General features: G+C 52.3%; 1 long non-coding RNA gene across 1 annotated transcript; it reads left to right on the top strand.

Annotated features, from left to right (window-relative positions):
• Positions 1 to 1,634: 1,634 nt before the first annotated feature.
• LOC115511111 lies at positions 1,635 to 13,931 on the top strand. The gene is made up of 3 exons (XR_003967949.1): positions 1,635 to 2,142; positions 13,272 to 13,480; positions 13,720 to 13,931. It is a non-coding gene; the product is annotated as an uncharacterized LOC115511111 (long non-coding RNA).
• Positions 13,932 to 15,098: the final 1,167 nt, after the last annotated feature.

Genomic DNA, 15,098 nt, shown 5'->3' with positions numbered 1-15,098 from the left:
ATCTGCAGAGCGTGGTGCACAGTGGACTCCTCGGAAAAGCTGACTACGTTCATCAGAGTTCGGCTGAGATTCAGTTCCTGGCCTCAAGGAGCTCACAGTGAGTTTCAGGTGCACCTATGGGCACGAATAACTTTTCAAAGTGGGGGTTGGCAGTAGGTAGCTAAAGCACTGGGATTGCCGGCGAGCACAGAGGAGCGCTCATGAGTTCAGATTTGGGGGAGTGTGGAGGGCTGCCCTGGAATGTACAAGTTATGCCTCCTGTTTCAGTGCTGAGTATCTAGGGTCCGAGAGCAGGGTTTTCTTCACAAGGAGCTGACTCCCTAACAAACTGCTACCAAGTCTCAGCGGCTTAACCGATAAAGGTTTGTGTCCTGCTTCCATCCCAGGACGATGCCGAGATCCACATAGTCATTCAGAGACCCAGGCTCTTTCCATTTAGAGCAGGGTTTCTCAACCTTGGCTTACTGACACCTCGGAAGGCTGGAAGTGTTTGTTGTAGGAAGCCGTCCTGTGCTTTGCAGGACATTTGCCAGCATCCCCGGATGCTATTCACTAGACACCAGTAGGACACACACATTCCTCGTTACGACAGTGTCCCCTGGGGGGCAGTACCATCCCCAGTTGAAAATCATTCATGTAGGGCTCTACCCTTCTCTAGAGTCTGGAGTGCTCCAGATCCCTCTAATCCAGCCAGCAGAGGAGGAAAGGGAAGGAACACTAGGGGCCAGGACTGGAGCGGGTGTGTAGCATGGGTCCCCACATTCTATTAGACGGGGTCAGTTACATCAGCACGGCTAATTGCAAGGGAGTCTGGGAAAGGTAGCATAACTACGCCTAGGAGGGAAAGGGAAGTAGTTTGGGGTGCAATGAACTAACCTCTTCTGCGAGTATTTAAGAGTCCGTGTACAGTAAGACCTTGGTTTGTTAGCATAATTCGTTACGGAAACACGCTTGTAATCCAAAGCACTTGTATACCAAAGCGAATTTCCCCATAAGAAATAACGGAAACTCAGATGATTCATTCCGAAACCCCAAGATAGTCATCTAAAAATGATTACAATACTGTAATATAATACAACATAATAATCAAGAAAATACAAAATATAAAGAAAAATAAATCAACCTGCACTTCCCTTTGAAAACCTTCATGATTGGTGTGAGGGAGACAAGAGAGAGGAAGGTTATTGTGTGGGACCACTTTCACCGTCACTAATGGAGTCACTGCTATCTATTGACCCAATGGAATCTTTTTCTGCATGGGATCCATCATACATCCTTGCACAGGTGTTGGCTTCAGTACAGTATTAATAAACTCTTGTCATATACTTAATTAATGTAACTTTCTTTAATGTAAGTTTAAGGCAGCAGAAGAAAGGGTGTGTATCTGCAGGCGGCCTGACCTAGAATGAAGCAAAGCGTTCCGAAGCTTACTCTTGCATGGAAAAGCCAAGGACTGTCGATAGGTGCTTTGAAGCGACAAAAAATACACGAGTGCCAGTTGTGGGCACCTTCCAACGTTCTGAAACATCACTGACTTCTGCCAAACACATCACATACTCCTCGTATTGCAAGACATTGCTTGTTTATCAAGTTAAAATTTATTAGAAATGCTTGCTTGTCTGGTGAAACACTTGAAGAATAAGTTAGTCTCGATGCAAGGTTTTACTGTATTTGATGTTCATTCTTGAGGATAAGAAAATGGGAAAATGCTTTTTCCCAAACTACCAGTAGAGGCTCAGTAAGGGTCTCAGTCCATCCACCAAACACCCTTGGCTTATAAGATGAGCCAAACGGTCTTGGCTTATCTGGGAAGCCATGAAAACAGACTCCTCCCATGTCACACCATCCTCCTATCCCGGATGACTGACAGCAACCTAGTGACACAGAGAGTTCTTGACCCCCTCCAGCCACTGCATGGATTTGGTGTCTACCGTGTTACCGTGGCATCTTGGAGCGGCTGTCAGGCCCAGACATGCCCGTCCCTGTCCTGGAGGAGGGCGTTTCCCTAGCTGTGGCCCAAGCTTGCTCATGTACCAACTGCACCAAAGAAAAGATATGTACAAATGCCAGCAAGAGTTCAGCAAGAGCCGCGGGTATGAGAATCTGCACGAAGTGGGGAAGTCAAGACAACCGTGGTGCTGGGTGAGTCTGGTGCTCGCAGGAAGCAGAGGGGTTTTCTGGCTAGAACAGAAAGTACCTGAGAGAGGAGGGAGAAGACCAGCCTTGTGGGGGTGACTCGGGGTCATAATGGAACGTCAACCCCAATCCTTTAGTTTGTGTTTTACCGCTAGTTGAGTGAGCGCTCTTGACTCTGGATGGTCTCCACTAACACTACCAACAAGAATTTTTCCTGAAGCCCTTCTAGGGAAGTGGCTGTTTGAACCCCACCAAGAGGCCCTTTCTCCAACAGTGTGCACACTCCCGGAGCCCCTCCACACAAATGTTTCATGTGGTGTAGCCGAGAATTAATTAGAAAAAGAAAAAAAATCTCTCAAGTCAAAACACATATCTCACAACCTATTAGCATTAAGATTAGCATTAAAGAAAGTTGGAAACTATAACATTTTAAGCACAATTTATAAGTCTAATTTCCTGTGTGTCACTCTCAGATAATAAATGCTTTTCCTTCAAGTTGAAAAGTCTTGGTGGGGTGGGGGGGGGGGGGAGAAAAGAAAACGTTAATTTAAGGCCTATTAGTTTATTTTTAGTTGCCCAAGATCTGAGGGACTGAGAACATTTCCCTTTTCTGATAGAACACGCCTTCCTGTGTAGCAAGGAAGTCCTCTGACCTCAGGCCTCCTCAAGGTGCTACTGATTTTTGACAGAATTCCTCAGGCAAGGACTTTGAAAAGAGGCTAAGCCGGGCCTGCAAGGGGAGGGCGATCCGAGGTCCTGAGGGACAAGGTTAATTGCTTGGAGCATTGGAGAATGGCGTGGTGAGGCAAGGGGATGCCGGGTGACCAGGAGGCCCGCTTCCTGTATTGCTCTGGAAGAAGTTCGTCGCCCACGGCTTCCATAATAAGACATTCCTGCTAATTTGCCAGGAGCTGAAAGGGATTTCTGTTTTTAGCTTTGGGTCTGTGGCAACTGTTTTGTTTTAAACGAAAATTAAATGGGGACGTGGAGCTGGAGTTGGGGGATGGGAGGCAGAGCCATAATTGAAGTGCATTACTGGTAATTACCTCGTTCTTTCTTTCACTCATCATGTTGACAGAGAAATCTATTACCCAGCAGCTCCGTTTCCACAAATTGCCCTTCCCTGAGGACTTGGGGGTGGGGGGGTGGGGAGTGGGCCACGGTGGTGCTGGAGGAAATCACTGCTTTGTTCGAGAGAGTGGGCCTCCAGCCATCCCCAGAACATGGCTCCGCTGTCCCTCACCCAGAGGGAGGGGAAGGGAGTGAGGACCCTGAGAGAGGACGAGGGAGTCACCTGGCGAGAAGGGTCTTGTCCCAACCAGGCCTTACCATGCAGATCCATTTGGCGTGCCGCGTAGAAGGATGGAGATAAAGCCTCATCACTGTCTGAAAAAAATGAAAGGAAGTTGGAGGCAACCATTGACGGAAGTAGCAGCCCCGTTTTGAAAGCTCTTGTGTGCCTGCGCAATGCGGTAGGGCTCTTCACGTGGGAGATGAGCCCCGGAGGGGCCTGTTCCCGTCGCTGCAACTGCCAGTGGCCCGCCCTTGGGTCCCTCCCTCCATCTCTCTCATTTCGCTCTTCTCGTGTCAACTTCCCTGCCCCCTGTCGCTCTCTCCTTCCTTCTTCAGCTCCCGTGTCTTGCCCTCCTCTCTCCTCTCACCTTCGAGCTCCGTGTGGCCTCACCTCCCAGAGGCCGGTCTCCCCTCCGACTCCACTCTGCCAACAGACCAAGTTGGAAGGATTGGAGAGGGTTTTGACACTGGCGTTCCTCTCCGTCCTTCCAAATCCCCTCTTAGACTGAGGCCTCCGGCATGTGTTAGGGCTTTGGAAGCCTACCGGGCAGTAAGAAGAAAAAATGAGCAGGGGGTGATCTCAGTAGAGCCCCTGGCTTCAGGCCTCTTCCTCCTTGGTCCTCAGCATTGGCTCCTTCAACAACATATACTGAGCCCCAACTGTCAGTGAGGATCCAAAGACAGAGCAAGACACTCACCCTGTCCTTAAGAGGTTTATGTTTGGCATAGCAGTGAGGTGGGGGTGGGGGAAGGCATTTCATTACACTTTGAGCCTAAAGCAAAATGCCACCAAGGCGAAGGGGCCACGAGACCTGGTGTCTGCTCCATGTTTCATTCAGTGCACAATCCAGCACCCGCAATAATTTCGAAGCAACAGAAATCCTAACTTCAGTGTCTAAAGGGAATATCAAAGGAAGATTGCATTCATAACACAGGACAAAGCTTCCGAAAATCCTTTTTTAATAAAGCGATTTCAATCTCTGCCTAAAACCAGCTTTCCATTCTCTGTGCTTCCACCAGTAACTCCCTGCCTTGTCCAGTGTAAATCCTGCTTGCTGCCTCAGTTCTTGCAACTTTTCGGCCTGGTGCCCCTTTGCTTCCTCGCTCCGTGCGCTGCCTAGACAGAGACCGCCTCTTCAGGGTGGTGGGAAAGTCTTGGCTTTGAGGTATTTTCCTTGCCAGTCTGCAGCTCTTGTGGGCACATCACCCCGTTCCCCAGCCCAGCTCGTCCTTGAGCTTGAGAGGCACATTACAGGGGTCCAGCACAAGCCTAGCTGTGACCACGTGACCACGCCTTGTGGGAAGGTATGACTAAAGACCATGGGTGCAGGCAGCCCCCTGAGAGCTGCTGGTGGCACCACACTGCTGGCATACAGACTTGGCATAAGCCCGGCCTAAGACCTGGCATACAGTAGGAGCAAAGCAGGAGAAAATGTCTGCTGATGGGTCTGACCTGAGAATTGCCTCCCCCAAAGTGGGAGAAGTATTAGCGGGAAAGAGCTATATGGATCTATATCAGATCCCGGGTAAATAACACTGGAGGGGACCCTGCAATGGGGGGCTAGTCAAAGTCTCAAGATACCTCCTCTTTAGGTATCCCATGGGGCTATAGCCCTCTCCCCTTTCCTCACGCCCTTCCCAGGGGACCCAGGTATCCTTGGAGGGGACAGGTCTGGGGGCTTTCAGATGCCTTTTACAAGGAAATGACTTCTCCTGACTCCCCTCCTTTCGGGTCTCATATAGCCAGTTACTCAGGGAGAGTCATGAACGGTCCAACCGTCCTCAACTTACTTGGCTAAGATCCACTTGAGAAGCACGTTGTGCCCTCCAACTGGAATTGTGTGACTTCCCTGGAGTCACCTTAAAACAGCAATCCAAGTGGAAGGTGCCACTTGCTGCGTACCTACTGTGCACCAGGCCCCTGCATGCTGGGCGCTCCTACATTTTTTTTTCCTAATCCTCAACAACACTGTGATGAGTATTGTTGTCCTTATTTTAAAGGTAAAGAAACTGAGGCTCAGAGAGCGTAAGCAGAATTACCCCAAATCACACAACTTGTTACATAACCAGATTTTGAGCTCAGACCTTTTTTAAAAAAAACATTTAAAAAATATTTATTTATTTATTATTGAAAGAGAGAATGTGAGCAGGGGAGGGGCAGAGAGGAGAGGACAGATCTGAAGGGGGCTCTGTGCTGACAGCAGTGAGCCCAACTCGGGCCTTGAACCCACGAACCATGGGATCATGACCTGAGGCCAAGTCAGACGCTCAACCGACAGAGCCACCCAGGTGCCCCAAACTCAGACCTTTCTGACTCCCGAACCTAGGCTGTTTCTACCAGCTCTGCTACTCTCCAAGCTGAATGGCAGTCAGCTCTTTCATTGCCCTAAAGAAGAAGGAGGAGGAGGGGCCAAGTGGCCTTTTTGGAAACCTTCTCACGTCATGGTTATTCCCTCGTCATGAAAGCTTCACCTAAGATCCTTGGATGAGGATATCCGACCCTGAAACAAGAGTGGGTCTGACTGCCATTTCAGACCCCTGTGCTAGAAGGCTGCCTATGGCCATTCACAGGAGGAAAAGGACTCCGCCAGAATGTTATTCCATCTCAGATTCATGGTAACCAGCCTCAGGACTGGGGAAGACAGACCGCCCTGCCAAACTCTTACCAGTCACGGAGGCTCCCGGTGGACCCTAAACTATCAGCTCTAGTTTTTTATCTTGACAGTTCACTGTGCACATTTTAAATGAATTGAACCTACCTGAGGCCACTGAATTTAGTTCAACATTCATGGACCACCATTCTTGGCCAGGTACTAGGAGGAGTTAGGTACTGAGAGAGAAACGGGGCATAGCCCTTGCCCTTGGGGTGATGGACTGCGCCAGCCAACTTGGAAAGCACTTTTAGAGAAGAACAGGGGTGTGGGGAGCAGGGGAGCCACAGTGGACCCAGTCCAATGGAGAGGAAGGCAGGGAAGAAATACTTCTTGGAAAATATGTAAAAGACTCCAGTGACGTCTAAAAGGCTCCCAATCCCAGAAGTAAAGTGTGAGTTCACAGATATTATGGAACTACTCTGTTTGTTAAGAGCCAAAGTCATAAAGAAAGAAGAGGGGGGTTTTGCTTGCTTTGATTTTTGTTTGCAATATCGATTGATTGATTGATTGATTGATTTAGAGACAGAGAGACAGAGCACGAGTATGAGTTGTGGAGGGGCAGAGAGAGAGGCAGAGAGAGAGAGAATCCCAAGCAGGCTCTACACTGTCAGCGCAGAGCCCAATGTGGGGCTGGAACTCACGAACCCTGAGATCATGACCTGAGTCAAAATCAAGAGTCAGACGCTTAACTGACTGAGCCACTCAGGGGCCCCTGTTTGCATTTTTTTGAAAACCCTGGAAGATGTCCATCTATAGATGAATGGATAAGATGTCGTGAGACACACACACACACACACACACACACACACACACACACAGAGGACTATTACTCAGCCATAAAAAGAGTGAAATCCTGCCGTTTGCCACAACATGGGTGGACCTAAAGAGTATTATGCTAAGTAAAATAAGTCAGAGAAAGACAAATACCATGCGATTCTACTCATTTGTGGAACTCGAGAAACGAAACAAACAGACAAGGAAAAAAGAAACAAAAAACCAGACTCTTAAATACAGAGAACAAAGTGGTGGTTGCCAGAGGGGAGATGGGTGGGGGATGGGTGAAATAGAAGAAGGGGACTGATGAGCGCTGAGTAATGTATAGAAGTGTTGAATCATTATATTGTACACCTGAAACTAATATCACACTGAATATTAATTGCACTGCAATAATAATAACAATACAAAAAAACCCCGGGCAGACCTCCCCGCTTCACTACCCAGGGCTGTACCCACAGGTGTGGAGGCTCCGATGGGCGCAGGCGATGGGAGCGGTCAGTTTGGTTTTCTTTGGCTGCATGTGCCAACGTGAGAATGAAGGAGAAAAGAAAAAGAGCAGAGGACGAAGAGTCTTTTGCTTGAATTCAGTTATTTCCCCAAAGGCATTGCTCACACAGCACAGGCCTCCATTTTAGTTATTTCGTTTTTAATGTGTTTATTTATTTTTTCAACGTTTATTTATTTTTTGGGGACAGAGAGAGACAGAGCATGAACGGGGGAGGGGCAGAGAGAGAGGGAGACACAGAATCGGAAACAGGCTCCAGGCTCTGAGCCATCAGCCCAGAGCCCGACCCGGGGCTCGAACTCACGGATCGCGAGATCGTGACCTGGCTGAAGTCGGACGCTTAACCGACTGCGCCACCCAGGAGCCCCAATGTGTTTATTTATTTTTGAGAGGGAGAGAAGGGACAGAGCATTTTGAGAGGGAGAGAGGGAGGGGCAGAGAGAGAGAGGGAGACACAGAATCCGAAGCAGGCTCCGGGCCCTGAGCTGTCAGCACAGAGCCCGACACGGGGCTCGAACTCACGCACCGAACCGTGAGATCACGACCTGAGCGGAAGTCAGAGGCTTAACTGACTGAGCCACCCAGGCCCCCTCAAGCCTCCATTTTAATTGATGTCTGGGGTCCTCACTATGTGCCAGCAACGGCGTCGTATGCCTTATGTGTATCAGCTAATTGAAATCTTCAAAACGAGCCTGTAGTAGATACTATTATCCCCTTGTGCGGGGGTAGGGAGTGGGAGGCCGGGCGGATCAAGAGCGCGGGTCTTTCCCCCTAAGCAACACCAGCTTCCGAACAGGTAGAATGTTTCGCTAGCCTGCCCTTACGTTGCATTCTGGTGATGGCCTCCTGGTTCTGCCAGGTTCCAGAACAGCGTCTTCCTTCTTCCTTCTGTCTGAATGTGCTTTCCTCTGAGCTGGCCCTCTAAGCGTGCTGTCACTGCAGCCACCTGTGTCTCCTGGCAGAAGCCGGAAAGGCAGAGCTAGAGGAGGGGCTCCCAGGGAAGGGGGCTGGGGAGACCTTGAAGCTTCCCGCTCTCCCTTGGCGTGGAGGTCCCCGAAGGTGTGGTCTGCCCCGGACGCTCTAAGTAGCTGGCCACCAAGCCACCCTTGGGCACAAACGCCATCCCTGTCGCTGCACACGGAACTGAATCTCCTAAAAGAACGCAAGCTGTGACGGAACGACAGAGACGGCGCCCTCCGCCGGGACATCTAACTCGGTTCCAAGTGCGCATTTGTGCAGAAGTAGAGGCCGCGTTCGTAGACGGTCATGGGCGGGAGGGACCAGAAAGGGCACCCGGTTCAATGCCTTATGGGACTGAGGGGGAAAGGTGGACCCAGACAGGGGAGGGTGCCCAGATCCCCGGCGTCCTGCCCCCGCGTCCCCTTGCCGGGCTGGAGGACTCCGTTCCCTGAGGACAGGAGTTCTTTCCCTAAGACAGGGACCAGGACTCCGTTCCCCAAGAGAGAGAGATGGAAAGACTCCCGGGATGAAGGAGCCTTCCACCCTCTCCGCGTGGGCTTGTTTTTCAGAGATTCACGGACATACATTTCAGTTTTTTCAAAATGAGTGCTTAAAATTCAAGCCTCCTTTTGTTCCGCTTGATCCTGGAAGAATAATTTTAGGGATTTCAAGATCTCACTTAACAAGCTTTACATCTTGATGAAATGCTGATTTTCATATTGTTTCCCAAACTGCACAGTTGCAGAAGCCACTGCCAAGTGAAAGCAGGATATTTCGAAGGAAAGCATTTAAAATTTAAATCCCTGGTGACAAGTCCGAGGGTGGACGGAGCGAAGCGCGCAGCAGTGAGGTTTCGCAGCCCGCGGAGAAAGGCGGCAGAGGCGAGAGACGCTGGGAGGGTGACCGGGGGGCCTAGCTCAGCCCCCGCTGGCTGCGTGACCTCCGAGGACAGGTCAGCCCGCTCGGAGTCCCCATGTGCGGAATGGGCTTGCTCGCGCTTGCTTTACGACGCCTGCGAGACAAGATGTGTGGAAACTGCTCAGTGGAGCTGAGCCGCCAAATACAATTCTGTCTGTAGACGATGGGAGAGTCTGGGCTGGCAGCGACGGTCCGGCTAGTTGCTGTGGCCTCCTGAGGTGCAGGTGACAAGAGACAAGCTGGAGAAAAGCCATGCCTCCCTCAGACAGCGCCGAGCGTTCCGAGTGTCGACGGCGGCCTTCAGTTCGGGGACGGTGGTAAAGGAGTGGGGGACTTGGGAGACATCGTGATGGAGGAGGAAGAATTTGACCAGGAGTCAGGAGAGGGGCCTCCATGACTGGCGGTGTGACCGTGAGCGGGTCAGCATCCTCTGGGGCCTCGGGCTTCCTGCGCGGACACGGAACTAGTGGGTCAGAAATCGCATTCGGCATCTGGGTCATCGCCACTCCGGGTGCACCGAATAAACCTTTTTCGAGTGAATGAATTGGTGATGGCTCTCCTGGGCCCCGTGTGGAGAAGAATCGGGAGGCCTCTTCTCGGCGCAGCAGGAACAAGCAGGAGCGGCCAAGGGCAAGGTTGGGGTGGCGCAAGGGCTTCACTTAGGGTCATAGGCCTGACTTTGGACTAGATGAGCTCTCAGCTCCTGCCTGTGGTGAACATCAGGCTCTGTGTCCACACAACATCAGAATCGCCCGCCGGAGAAGGGCCGCCCCATACAGCTGCACAGGCTGTGCCCTGCACAAATCCAGGGGGCACCCTTCCCATCGCCCACAGGGAGCACGGAGCCTCCCGGTATCCATGGGGCACAGTGGCGCCAGCTGGGAGACGGCAATGTGCCACCAAAGGAGCACTGGCCTGGGAATCCGGAGACCTGGCTTCCAGCCCCCCTGGGTCAGGGTCAGCCGCCAACTCCCCGTAGGGCCATATTCCGGTCCTTCCCCCTCTGTGTTCAAATCCCTGGCTCCTTAGGGCTCTCCCTGGTCCAGGTTCTTGGATGTTACGAGGGTTCTGTTTGCTCTGCTACATGGCCAGGCCTCCAATCTGGGCAACTGGAACTTTTTTCTGTGCAGCTGCAAAGCCAGGCTGACCCTTCGGATCAGGGGGAATTGTGGGGGGGCGGGCTTCCGGCAGAAGGTAATGCCCCTGCCAGCTCCGAGACGGTAGGGTGCCACCCCAGGCCCCTTGCCCCCTCTCAGGAGCACACAGGTGGCAGTGACCTTTGGATACGAGTGTGGGGTTGGTCCCCAGCCTTCTATCCCTGCTCAAGGGATGAGGCCAGCCCCTCCTTTGCTCCTGTCCATCCCCCAATGTCATAGCAGTCTGCTGCACATGCCCCTCTGTGCCCTCCCTCTGAGCCTCTGTGTTGGCCATTCCTTCTGCCTGGAATACCTTCCCCTTTCCTCACACCTTATCCAGCAAAGTCCCACATGAGCATGAGCGTCTCAGTGAGGCATAGCCTGACTCCCTCCCTCCCGGAGGTAACTCCTCTCCCCTCCTCTCCATCTCTGCCTCTGCCGCAAGCCTTCCCTACAGAGCACTGGACGCTGCATTGGTGTTGCCTTGTCCCCCCAGTGCCTGCGAGCTCTTTCGGGGGGTGGGCAGACAGCTGCACAAAATAGGAAGAGACCACTTCTACGAAGCACTGACCACGTGCCTGGCCTGTGACTAAGCACTCCGTGGGTATCGTTTCGTGGTTGTGACTAAACTGGACTTCATTTTAGAGAAGAGGAAACTAAGGCCCAAGGTCACGGCAAGTAAGTGGCAGAATGGGATTCCAGCTGTTTGTTGCCTTGGAGCCTGGAGGACCAGACTCCTCTCCTCGGCCATCCCTCACTCCCTCTCCAGGGCGGGGACCGGTCAGGTGGTCCTGGAGGAGAAGCTCTCTGAGCATCCTGGGGGTGGACGGGGGCAGACGGAAACATGACCCAGTGACAGGAGCAGTTTTCTGAGGTTGCTGTTATCTGCATAGATCCGCTTGTGGTGCACTGAAATAAATTCCTTCCAGGGGGATTTTTCCTTCCTTTCTTCTTCCCTTCCCGTCCCTTCCCTTCGCTTCACTTCCCTTCTTTCTCTCTCTCTCTTCCTTCCTTCCTTCCTTCCTTCCTTCCTCTCTCTCTCTCTCTCTCTCTCTTTCTTTCTTCTTTCTTTCTTTTCCTCCCCTCCTCTTTCCTCTTCCTCTCCTCCTCCTCCTCCTCCTCCTCCTCCTCCTCCTCCTCCTCCTTCCTCTTCTTCTTCTGTGTGTGGCAAGTGTTAAAACTAGTTTTCAAGCTCTGTTAATGAATGCCAGAGTGATTATGTTGATATCCCCATCAGTTATGCAGAAAATCAGGTAACCAGACTATTTACTTTATGTAATAGATGTGTGGGCTTCTCGTTCACTCTCTGAAAGAACATTCCTGAAAGGGTCATTTTTTATTTCCTGAGATGCCTTTTTTCCTAATTGCTTGAAGGTTTGAAAATTGCTCCCTTTCCCCCATTTTCATTCTGTGCAAATGCATTTCCTCGTGTCACATTTCCCTGACACCTCCGGTCCCCTGGAGAAGCAGGGCCCCTCCTCCAGCCTCCCACGTGCCTTCTGTCTCACCAGGAAAGCCTCCGCGCGATTCGAGATTTCAAACCAACTTGGAAGAAATAAAGCTCCTTTGGTTTTTCTCTTTTGTAAACAGATTTGACAAAACGAAGTGGGAAGAGCCCCAGACCGCATATGAGGAGAGCTGGCTTTTAATCTCAGCCCTGCCTTGAATTTGCTCAGTGATGGCCAGGTCCCTTTTCCCTTCTGTTTCTTTGAGTGTACATCGAGGGACGAAGACAATCTGTGGGTCTAAGAGGAGGAACAAGGGCCTGAGAATGGAAGGTCCCGGAGCCAGATTTTACTGGATTTTGAGGAAATCTCTCTCTCCGAACTCCCCACCTGCCCAGTCTGCCTAGTGGGATAATCCCAGCTGTGACCGGGCCACCCTCACGGGAAACTCTGCGACCAGGGAGCCAAATTGTGGAAGGGTTGGCCCAGGCAGCTCCGGGTCCTTGGCTGGAGGTGGTCGGAGGGCTTGTCTACCCTACAAAGCAGCAGTACCCTTTGCTGGGTGCCCCTGCCTTGCAAACCACGTGCTCACGTGCCTGTCCACAGGTGCTCCTCTTAGGTCCTCCCCCACCCCTCGCGATAAATTTTACGGATCTGAGCTGAGCGCACCCTCCTTTTTCTTAATTTTTAAGTTTTTCTTTTTTGAGAGAGAGACACATGTACAGAGAGAGAGAGAGAGAGAGAGATACGTGAGGGAGGGGCAGAGGAAGGGACAGAAGCGCAAGCAAACTCCACACTCAGTGCAGAGCCCAACGCGGGGCTCCATCCCATGAACCGTGAGATCACGACCTGAGCCGAAACCGAGAGTCGGTCGCTTCACGGACTGAGCCCCCCAGGCGGCCCTGCGCGCACCCTCCCTGACCCATTTGGGTCTTGGATTTCATCCGACCATGCTGCAAAACAGAAAGAGCCCACAGGTTTTCCTAAAAGTGACCCCGTCTTCACGGTGGCTGCAAAGGGGGCAGGCCAGCCGAACGGAGATTCTCCGGACTCGTGCCTCTGTCTGTCCTTTTTGAACACCGTGTATTTCCATCCTAAGAAGAGCCAGTCTTCGGATGCGCCTGGATGGGCGCAACTGAGCACATATTAAACACATGAGCCAGAGCTTTCAGTCACCCCCTGAGCTGGCTCAGCTGGTCTGCCCTTGAAGTGCCCGTTCCTTCCCCTCCCGGGGAAGCTCCCCGGCACTGACTGTCCCCAGGCCCAGCCTCCCGCCAGCCAGCACGCATACACGGAACGCGTCACGAGTGGGAAACAAACTTCTGCCGTGTGAAGCCGCTGACATTTTAGGGTTCGTTGTTATAGCAGCCAGCACTAGCCTAGCTGATTTGCTCGGTTGGCCTCTGACCACTCCCTTACGTAACTGCCCACGTGTCTTTCTCACCAGACTGGGAGCTCGGTGAGAAGGGGCCCAGTCTGATTTGCCTGTACGTGTGGAGGGTGATGCTCGTGTCTGCAACACGTGTTAATTGAACGAGTGGACGTTGAAACGTGCCGGCTGTCGAAAATTGTAACCAGAAAGAGAAGCTGGACGTGTTGTTTGACATCTTTCCCGGGAAAACGGGACCGGAAATCCTAGGAGGCTTCCTGGAAGAGGTAACTAGACCAATGGCAAGGGAAGGACAAGTCCTTTGGCAGGGACCACGGCAGACATGTGGGGAGCTGAAACTGAAGGCAAACTGGCCTGTATGGGGGAGGGATAGGGTCTTTGGGAGTGAGAGATGAAGCACCGTAAAAATGACTGGGAGAAAAAGGAAGGAATGGAGGGGAGCCTTAACTCTGGGCATGCCCTCTGCACAAGTGCTCTCCCACCCCTTACCCTTTCTCCGCCCCAGGAGGACCTCTCCGAGCTTTTACAAAGGAGACTCGGAGGCTGAAATATTTGCCCGAAGCCATGCCATGGGGAGACCTGGTCTGTTCCCACCCCAAGGCCCTGCTCTTCCCTTCATCACACCCGCAAGACGGGACTGCTCTACAGCAGAGAGAGGGGGCCACCTCCCACCCGGCCCCAGCCTCTCCTCCTCCCAGGTGAGCGGACTGGCATGACTAGAGGAGCACTCAGAATCAGGACACCTGCGCCTAGGCCCATCCCTGCCTGCGACTGGTCACCTGACCGTGAAACGGTCCCTTCTGTGAGGTTCAACTTGCCCCTCTGAAAAACGACAGATTGGGGCCAGAGGACCTCTGAAGGCTTCTCGCCGCACAGGATCCCCGGCCCTGGGCAGGAGCGTGTGAGCCACACTCTCACGTACGAAGGAGAGAGGCCTTTGCCAGTCCCTTACCAGGGAGGGCTGGGGAGCAGGAAGACCGTGGTGTGGGGACAGAGTCAGAGCAGTACAGCAGGAGGAGAGACGGGCCCTGACGGCAGCTATGTGTGGTCCTGGGAAGTGGAAAAACCCATCTGGGGAAAGAAGGTGCGGGCTTGGGGTCAGCAGCCCCAACTGTGCCTGCCGAAGAGCCCGGGCTCAAGCCCTCAGTGAAAAAGAGGGAGAGCTCTGCTTCTGTGAGGTCTTTTAGTTGCAGGAGATGCACACATAAACGTCTCTCTCTCGGAGCCAAGTGCATACCGTGAATGCTTTTGACAGAATGGTTCTCCTTCAGCATTCCTAGTGATTGAGATAAGTACATTTATTTCCCTCCCCATCACCATCTTCGCTGCTAGAGTGGATGCCTTTTGGTAATTTACTTTTTCGTCGAGTCTTTCATTCGGTGGATCTTTATTGAGCACCTGGCATCTTCCAAGTTCTGTGCTCGGTGGCAGAAATACAGTGGCAGGAAAGTCAGTCTTCGTGGAGTTGGCATAGCGGGCTGACCAGGCAGTGATAGTGGTTAAATATACAAGACTCTGTAAGCCAGGATTTCCCTAGAAGGCATGAAACCAGAGAGATACTGAGACAATGGCCAGATAGAGGGCCTTACTTGAGGTAGAATGCCCAGGGAAGGCCTCTCTGGAAAGGGCCGGCCGAGCTAGGATGTGGCTGGTGAGAAGGAAGCAGCCGCACAAGGAGCTGGGAGGAGGGGCCTTTGTAAAAAGACCCAAGAGACCCCGGGGAAGACCGATGCTGTCTGGCACCCAAGGCCACTGAGCTTTTGCTACTTACTGCCTGGGGCAGAGGCATTCTGGGGACAAGACCCCCAAGGAAAGGCCACGACCAGGCAAACTCTCTGGGCCACAGGAAATCACAACCTCTGATTCCGGCGTCTGTCCTCATCA

This window comes from Lynx canadensis, chromosome A3, assembly GCF_007474595.2.
Source record: "Lynx canadensis isolate LIC74 chromosome A3, mLynCan4.pri.v2, whole genome shotgun sequence".
Classification (NCBI taxonomy): Eukaryota; Metazoa; Chordata; class Mammalia; order Carnivora; family Felidae; genus Lynx; species Lynx canadensis.
The sequence above is the reverse complement of the archived record's forward strand: the minus strand, read 5'-3'. Positions and strand labels throughout refer to the sequence as shown.